At 44.6% G+C, this 8,354-nt stretch overlaps 1 protein-coding gene across 3 annotated transcripts in view; it reads right to left on the reverse strand.

The window, feature by feature from the left end:
* Nucleotides 1-8,354, reverse strand: part of ZNF627 (zinc finger protein 627) — a 26,785-nt gene that overhangs the window by 11,460 nt on the left and 6,971 nt on the right. The window contains exon 2 of one of the 3 annotated variants that reach the window (XM_011954772.1): nucleotides 6,649-6,802. The exons of the other annotated variants lie outside the window; for them this stretch is intronic. The gene's annotated coding sequence lies outside the window, so the exon portion shown is untranslated. The remainder of the gene's footprint in view (nucleotides 1-6,648; nucleotides 6,803-8,354) is intronic. 3 annotated transcript variants of the gene reach the window in all.

Genomic DNA, 8,354 nt, shown 5'->3' on the forward strand with positions numbered 1-8,354 from the left:
GCCAGGCATGGTGGCAGGCGCCTGTAATCCCAGATACTGGGGAGGCTGAGGCAGGAGGACTGCTTGAACCCAGGAGGCGGAGGTTGCAGTGAGCTATGATCGTGCCACTGCACTCCAGCCTGGGTAACAGAGTGAGACTCTATCTCAAAAAAAAAAAAAAAAAAAAGACATCTGTCACATGCTATAAAAGGGATAAAATGGATGAACTTTCAGCACATTATGCTAAGTGAAATAAGCCAGTCAAAAATTATGTATTATGTGGTTCTTCAATAACTCCTGTGAGGTTGTCAAACACATAAAAGCAGGAAGTGGATGGTAGTTGCCACCAGTGTAAGGAGAGGGAAAGGAAGTTGCTGTTCAATGGCTATAAATTTTAACTTTTGCAAGATGAAAATTTTCTGCAGAACAGTTACATGAGATAAGTATAATTAACACTACTGAACTGTACACCTAATTATGGATTAATTTTCTGTTATGCATTTTTTTACAATTAAAAATTATTTTCAAAAACCAAAATAGATTTTTAAATAGGCAAAGAATTTGAATAGCCATTTCTCTATGAAATACACAAGTTGCCAACTGGCATATGAAAGCCAAGCAGGGTTAAGAACTGGCAGGAACTGGCCAGGCGCGGTGGCTCACACCGGTAATCCCAGCACTTTGGGAGGCCGAGACGGGCGGATCACGAGGTCAGGAGATCGAGACCATCCTGGCTAACACGGTGAAACCCCGTCTCTACTAAAAATACAAAAAAAAACTAGCCGGGCGAGGTGGCAGGCACCTGTAGTCCCAGCTACTCGGGAGGCTGAGGCAGGAGAATGGCGTAAACCCGGGAGGCGGAGCTTGCAGTGAGCTGAGATCCCGCCACTGCACTCCAGTCTGGGTGACAGAGCAACACTCTGTCTCAAAAAAAAAAAAAAAAAATTGGCAGTAATTGCTTGAAATGTCATAAACTAAACAAAAACCCTGAAGCTACCTGGGCCAACAGATTATGGCTGAGACATATGATAGACCATCTAAAGCCTGGGAAGAAAAGTTGAGGAGAAAAATTTCTTTCAGAAATTAGGATACTCAAAAGACCCAGGTATGCTGGGGAATTGAGAATGCTCCCTTCATGCCCAGGAAAGAACGCATTTCCAGAAAAGACCTTTTCTGGGTTCAAAAGAATTCAAAAGAATTGAATTCAAAAATAATACAAAAGAATTCAAAAGAATTGCTTGAACCCGGGAGGCGGAAGCTGAGATGCTGAGATGGTACGAGATTCCGTCTCCAAAAAAGAAAAAAATTCAAATCCCACTTTTCAACAAAAACAAAATCACAAAGAAGACAGAAAAATATGGTTCATCAATGGGAAAAAATTGAGATAAACCATCTCTGAGAATCCTGTTATTGAGTTCACTAGACAAAGACTTTAAGCAACTGCCTTAACTATGCTCAAAGTAGTAAAGACAACCATGGAGAAAGAAATAAAGAAAACTAAGAAAAGGATGCATACAATAATATCAACAAAAAATTACAGGTGCAGTGGCTCATGCCTGCAGTTCCAGCAGTTTGGGAGGCCAAAGTGGGTGGATCACAAGGTCAGGAGTTCAAGGCCAGTCTGGCTAACATGGTGAAACCCCGTCTCTACTAAAAATACAAAAAAATTAGCCAGGCATGGTGGCAGGCGCCTGTAATCCCAGATACTGGGGAGGCTGAGGCAGGAGGACTGCTTGAACCCAGGAGGCGGAGGTTGCAGTGAGCTGAGATCACACCATTGCACTCCAGCTCTGGGTGACAGGACAAGACTCAGTCTTGGGGGGAGAAAAAAAAAAAAAATATATATATATATATACACACATATACACATACACACACACATAAATTATTTTTTAAAAGACTACACTGAAAGTATGGATCTGGAAGATGCAAAGCACAACTAAAATGAAAATTTCCCTATAGGTGTTCAATGGCAAATTTGAGCAAGCAAAATAAGAATCAGCTAACTTGAAGATAAAATTAACCACCTTGAAGAAAGAAAAAATAAATTTGAGAGAATGGGAGAAATTGTTGGAGTTTGGTTGCACAAGGTGAGAACAGTTAACACTACTAAGCTGTACACAAAAACGCTTAAGATGGTAGATTTTTAATTATTTTTATAACCACAATTAATAATAACACATCGTTGGATGTGGTGGCTCATGTCTATAATCCCAGCATTTTGGGAGGCTGAGGTGGGCAGACAGCTTGAGCTCAAGAGTTCAAGACCAGCCTGGACAACATGGCGAAACCCTGTCTCTCCAAAAAATACAAATATGAGCTGAGCATGGTGGCATGCCCTCTAGACCCAGCTACTCAGAAGGCTGAGGCAGGAGGATGGCTTGAACTCAGGAGGCGGAGATTGCAGTGAGCCGAGATGGCACCACTGCACTCCAGCCTGGGCAGCGAAGCAAGATCCTGTCTCAAAAAAAAAAAAAAAATAGGTTGTTGTAACAAACCAGCAAAAAACACATTGATTAGAAAATGGGCAAAATTGGCTGGGCATGCTGGAACACACCTGTAATCCCAGCTACTCAGGAGCCTGAGGCAGAAGGATCTCAAGCCCAGGAGTTCAAATCCAGCCTGGGCATCACAGCTCTTATTAAAAAAAAGTGAAAATATAAATAAATAAATAATAAATGGGCAAAGAACTTGAATGGACATTTCTCCAGGATATACACAAATGGCCAATAAGCACATACAAAGATGCTTAACACCACAGATCATTAGGGACACACATTTTACACAATGTAATTTCAAATGGTTACTCACCACTTGAATAGCTTCTGTCTCATGTAAAGTATACACTGACAGAAAGATAAATCTTTAAAATGGCTATTTATTATTCTATGGAAAATTATAAACAACTAAAATATTACAGCTGCTTCAAATCTAGCATGGGGGAGACAAAACTGAAGATGTCAACTGGAGAGGGGAAGTTGACATTTGGGATTGTGGCAAGGGAAACCAGAAACTTAGGAACTGATTTTGAGCCTGATATGGTTTGGCTGTGTCCCCACCCAAATCTCATCTCAAATTGTAGTTCCCATAATCCCCACATGTTGTGGAAGGGACCCAGTAAGAGGTAATTTAATCATGGGGGCAGTTACCTCCATGCTGTTCTCATGATAGTGAGTTCTCACAAGATCTGATGGTTTCAAAAGTGGCTTTTCCCCCTCTTCACTCTGCACTTCTCCTTGCTACCACCATGTGAAGGACACGTTTGCCTTCCCTTCCATCATGATTAAGTTTTCTGAGGCCTTCCCAGCCATGCTAAACTGTACGTCAATTAAACCTTTTTCCTTTATAAATTATCCAGTCTTAGGTATGTATTTATTCGCAGCGTGAGAATGGACTAATACAGTAAATTGGTACTGGGTAGTGGGGTACTCTCCCATAAAGATACCTGAAAATGTGGAAGCAACTTTGGAACTGGGGAACAGGCAGAGAGGGGTTGGAACAGTTTAGAGGGCTCAGAAGAAGACAGGAAAATGTGGGAAAGTTTAGAATGTCCTAGAGACTTGGAGGGCTCAAGAGACAGGAAAATGTGGGAAAGTCTCAACTTCCTAGAGACTTCTTGAATAGCTCTGACCAAAATGCTGACAGTGATATGGACAATAAAGTCCAGGCTGAGGTGGTCTCAGATGGAGATGAGAAACTTGTCAGTAACTGGAAGCAAAGGTGATTCTTGTTATGTTTTAGCAGAGGCTGGCGGCATTTTGCCCCTGCCCTAGAGATCTGTGGAACTCTGAACTCGTGAGAGATGACTTACAATACCTGGTGGAAGAAATTGCTAAGCGGCAAAGCATTCAAGAGGTGACAGAACATTAAAGTTTGGAAAAATTGCAGCCTGACAATGGAGCAGAAAAGAAAAACCCAGCCGGGCATGGTGGCTCATGCCTGTAATCCAGCACTTTGGGAGGCCTAGGCAGGCGGATCACCTGAGATCCGGAGTTTGAGAGCAGCCTGACCAACATGGAGAAACCCCTTCTCTACTAAATATACAGAATTAGCTGGCTGTGGTGGCACATGCCTGTAATCCCAGCTACTCAGGAGGCTGAGGCAGGAGAATCACTTGATCCCGGGAGGTGGAGGCTGTAGTGAGCCAAGATCGCGCCATTGCACTCCAGCCTGGGCAACAAGAGCAAAACTCTGTTTCAAAAAAAAAAAAACAAAGAAAAGAAAAGAAAAACCCATTTTCTGGGGAGAAATTCAAGCCAGCTACAGAAATTTGCATAAGTAATGAGGAGCCAAATGTTAATTGCCAAGACAATGGAGAAAATGTCTCCAGGACACATCAGAGGCCTTCGTGGCAGCCCCTCCCTTCACAGGCCCAGAATCCTAAGAGGAAAAAATGGTTGGTTTCCTGGGCCTGGTCCAGGGTCCCTTGCTATATGCACCATAGGCACTTGGTGCCCTGTGCCCAGCCACTCCAGTCATTGCTAAAGGGAGGCAAAGTACAATTCAGGTCATGGCTTCAGAGGGTGCAAGCCCCAAGCCTCTGCAGCTTCCATGTGGTGTTGGTCCTATGGGTGCACAGAAGGCAAGAACTGAGGTTTGGGAACCTCTGCCTAGATCTCAGAGGATGTGTAGAAATGCCTGGATGTCCAGGCAGAGCTGTGCTGCAGGGGCAGAGCCCTCACGAAGAACCTCTGCTAGGGCAGTGCAGAAGAGAAATATGGGAGTTGGAGCCCCCACACAGAGTCCCCACTGTGGCACTGCCTAGTAGAGCTGTGAGGAGAGGGCCACCATCCGTCCTCCAGACCCCAGAATGGTCGATCCATTGAGAGCTTGCACCGTGCACCTGGAAAAGTCACAGACACTCAATGCCAGCCGTGAAAGCAGCAAGGAGTGGGGGCTGTACTTTGCAAAGCCACAGGGGCAGAGGTGCCCAAGGTTGAGGGAGCCCACCTCTTGCATCAGCATGACCTGGATGTGAGACATGGAGTCAAAGGATATTATTTCAAAGCTTTAAGATTTAATTACTGCCCTACTGGATTTTGGACTTGCATAGGGCCTCTACCCCTTTATTTTGGCCAATTTCTCCCATTTGGAATGGGTGTATTTACCCAATGCCTGTACTCTGACTGTATCTAGGAAGTAACTAACTTGTTTGTGATTTTACAGGCTCATAGGCAGAAGGGACTTGCCTTGTCTCAGATGAGTTTGGACTTGTACTTTTGAGGTAATGGTTGGAATGATTTAAGACTTTGAGGGACCGTTGGGAGGGCATGATTGTTTTGTAATGTGAGGACATGAGATTTGGGAGGGGCTGGGGGTGGAATGATATGATTTGGCTGTGTCCCCACCCAAAAGTCCTCTTATAGTTCCCCTAATCCCTGCGTGTCATGGGAGGGAGCAAGTGGGAGATAATTTAATCATTGGGGTGGTTACCTCCATGTTGTTCTCATAACAGTGAGTTCTCATGAGATCTGGTTTTACAATGGGCTTCCCCAACCTTTACTCTCCACTTCTCCTTGCTGCTGCCATGTGAAGAAGGACATGTTTGCTTCCCCTTCCATCATAACTGTAAGTTTCCTGAGGCCTCCCCAGCCATACTGACCTGTCAATGAAACCTCTTTCCTTTATAAATTAGGCACTCGTGGGTATGTCTTTATTAGCAGCATGAAAACAGACTAATACAGAGCCCTGGGAAAAACTAGGCTGAAGAGGCCAGATGCAGTGGCTCATGAGGTCAGGAGTTCAAGACCACCCTGGCCAAGATGGTGAAACCTTGTCTCTACTAAAAATACAAAAAAATCAGCCAGGTGTGGTGGTGGGTGCCTGTAATCAAAGCTATTTGGGAGGCTGAGGCAGAGAACTGCTTGAACCTGGGAGGTGGAGGTTGCAGAAAGCCGTGATCGCACCACTGCACTCCAGCCTGGGCGACAGAGCAAGACTCCATCTCAAAAAAAACAAGAAAAGAAAAACTAGGCTGAAGAGGTCTCAAGTACTCCTTCCTTCACCAAACTTAAGTCAAGCTCCTCAGAGCCCTCTTTTTGACTAGGCCTTGGCACTGGCCTGCAGAAGTCGGTTTCAGCAAGAATCCATCTAAGGTAGTTTGTAGAGACTCCTCCTACCTTAATATCCAATCAAGTTCTTTTTCCACCACCTATGAGACCCAACCACGTTCCATTCTCTCCCTCACCTTGTCCATTGGCTATAAATCCAATAATATTCTTGCCGCATTCAAGGTTGAGTTCAATCTCCCTCCCCTATTACAGCTGTCATGACTCACTGCAATTGTGCTCAATAAACTCTTCCTTGACATTCCTAACAAGTTTCCAGTGCAATCTCTCTTTAACAGGGAACAAGGCTGTAAACTTGAGACCCTGCTTCATCCATCTGGAATGCAGAGGGGATGACAGGCTCCCTCCCACTGGGGATGAAGGAGCTGGGAACCACACATGCCATTCTGCTGGGCCCACCCAAGTCTGACTCCATGGAGGGGGAGGTTGTCCTGGGAGTACCTCCCACCCACACACCCAAAACACCCGGCTCAGATTTCTCTCTGGATGGCCACTCCTTGTTGTCACCCCATGATCCGGGTGAGATCCAGGATTGCAGGTGCACAACTGTCCAGAGAGGTCCAGGAGGTAGACTGCCTCCTACAGTGATGGGACAGGATACCTGGGAGTCCTGGCTGCCAATTCAGCCCCACCCTAATGGAGTGTGATGGAGGGGACTGAGACTCAGGCTGCTTCTGAATACGATTCCCCACCAGATACAGGATTTGCAAGTTGTTCTTCCACTTCGTGAATTATCTTTTCAAGTTCTTGGTGTCCTTTGAAGAACAAAAATTACCAATTTTGATGAAGTCTGAACTTTAGTTAGTAACATTGGCTCACCAATTCTGATCATCATCATATAAGATATATTGACTCATCAATTGTATGATTTATATGATAAATATGATACCATATTTATGTACTTTGGGAGGCCAAGGTGGGAGAATCACAAGCCCAGGAATTAGAGATCAGCCTGGACAACATAGTAAGACCCCATCTACAAAAAAAAAAAAAATTAGCCAGGTGTAGTGGTGCACACCTGTGGTCCCAGCTACTTGGGAGGCTGAGGCGGCAGGATCACTTGAGCCCTGGAGATCTAGCCCACAGTGAGCAGTGATTGCACCACTGCACTCAAGCCTGGGCGACAGAGCAAGACTTTGTCTCTTAAAAAAAAAAAGAAAAGAAAAAAAAGAAAGGCCGGGCGCGGTGGCTCAAGCCTGTAATCCCAACACTTTGGGAGGCTGAGACGGGTGGATCACGAGGTCGGGAGATCAAGACCATCCTGGCTAACACGGTGAAACCCTGTCTCTACTAAAAAATACAAAAAATTAGCCGGGCGAGGTGGCAGGCGCCTGTAGTCCCAGCTACTCGGGAGGCTGAGGCAGGAGAATGGCGTAAACCCGGGAGGCGGAGATTGCAGTGAGCTGAGATCCGGCCACTGCACTTCAGCCTGGGCCACAGAGCGAGACTCCGTCTCAAAAAAAAAAAAAAAAAAAATAAAGAAAAAAAAGAAAAGTAGGGGAAAACAATGACCTGTGGAGGAGAATATGGAAACGCTACGTATTATCTGTTCAATTTTTCTGTCAAACTGCAACTGGCCTAAATAATAAAGTTTATTAAGTAAAATAGTGAATAAAATACCATTTCATGGAAGATTCATGGCTATGTGAAATAGACAGATGACATACAATATAACATACAGGATGATATCACTTGCACAAAAAACAGACAAAAATAAGGCCAGGCATAGTGGCTCACACCTATAATCCCAACACTGTGGGAGGCATAGCTGGGTGAATTGCTTGAGCCCAGGAGTTTAAGATCAGCTTGGACAGCATGGCAAAACCCCATCTCAACAACAACAACAAAAAAAAATACAAAAATTAGCTGGTGTGATACTGTGCACCTGTAGTCCTAGCTGGTTGGGAGGCTGAGGTGGGAGAATCGCTTCAGCCCTGAGGCGGAGGTTGCAGTGAGCCAAGAGCACCACTGCACTCCAGCCTGGGCTACAGAGTGAGACTCAAAAAAACAAAAAAAAAGGCTAAGACTAGCCAAGATGTTGTACAAAATACAGTTAGGGTTGTTAACAGACTGAATGTTTGTATTCCACCACCATCCCCTGCCCAAAATTAAATTTCATTGGCTGAAATCCTAACCCCCAAACTAAATGCAGAAACCAGTATGCATGCAACAAACAGGCAAAGAAACCACAAAAAACCCTTTTTGGCATAATATTAATGGTAATAACTTACTAAAAACTCAAGAGAGGAAAAGCCAAGCAAAATTCAGCCTAATGATAAATAGATGGTAAAACTATTAAGAACCACC

This window comes from Colobus angolensis, unplaced genomic scaffold (genome assembly GCF_000951035.1).
Source record: "Colobus angolensis palliatus isolate OR3802 unplaced genomic scaffold, Cang.pa_1.0 Scaffold39, whole genome shotgun sequence".
In the NCBI taxonomy this organism is placed as follows: domain Eukaryota; kingdom Metazoa; phylum Chordata; class Mammalia; order Primates; family Cercopithecidae; genus Colobus; species Colobus angolensis.